This window comes from Megascapheus bottae, chromosome 5 (assembly GCF_031878675.1).
Source record: "Megascapheus bottae isolate mThoBot1 chromosome 5, mThoBot2.hap1, whole genome shotgun sequence".
NCBI lineage: Eukaryota > Metazoa > Chordata > Mammalia > Rodentia > Geomyidae > Megascapheus > Megascapheus bottae.
Genome location: NC_143513.1, coordinates 49,708,969 through 49,709,754, shown reverse-complemented (window position 1 = coordinate 49,709,754; position 786 = coordinate 49,708,969). Strand labels below are relative to the sequence as shown.

The 786-nt window shown below is 36.0% G+C and overlaps 1 pseudogene; it reads right to left on the bottom strand.

Moving 5' to 3' along the window:
* Positions 1-200: 200 nt before the first annotated feature.
* LOC150063367 (small nucleolar RNA U3) lies at positions 201-293 on the bottom strand (annotated as a pseudogene).
* Between the last annotated feature and the right edge of the window lie 493 nt (positions 294-786).

The window sequence follows — 786 nt, the reverse complement described above, 5'->3', positions numbered from 1 at the left end:
ACATCTATATAATATACCAGGTAACAAAGTGGGATACTGTAACAATATGAGATAAGAAGGGATAACAATGTGTGAGAAGTAATTTACCGTCTGCCTGGCGAATATAACTGTAACTCCTCTACATTGAAATTAAAAAATTATTGAAAAAACAAATACAGGGTGGGAGGTGTCCAATGTATATTTGTGTGTGTGTGTGTTTTAAAGATGTAATCTTTTTTTTTCCAGTACTCTACACAATCAGTGGAGTTTCTCTAGAAATATACTATAGAGATGATCCTTGAAAGTATAGCCTTTAAAGATGTAATCTTATATTATCTTAAGCTGACAATCATACAACTAAAAAACATAAATGACTAATAAAGACTATCCTTATTAAATAAATGAAAATTGAAACTGCAATCTCTTAATCCACCAAACTGATAAAGTTAAAGAGAATGGTAATTTTCAGTGCTGACACAAGTGTGAAGAAATAGGCATTCGCATGAACTTCAAGTAAAGGTAAAACTTAGAAGCCAGGTGTTAATGGGCTGCACCTATACTCTTAGCTTCTCCGGGGCTGAGATCAGGTGGAAACAAATCTGGACAGCTTGAAAGACCCTTTCTGAACCTATAGCTGAATACAGTGGTGCATGCCTATCATCTTAGCTTTCTCGAAAGCTGAGATTGAGAGGGTTGTGATTCTGGCCAACCCTGGATTGCAAAGTCCATGAAACTCCATTCCAGATGAACAAGGTGAGCATAACAGTACAAGCCCAGCTATGTTAAGAAGCCTAAAACATGCCTATT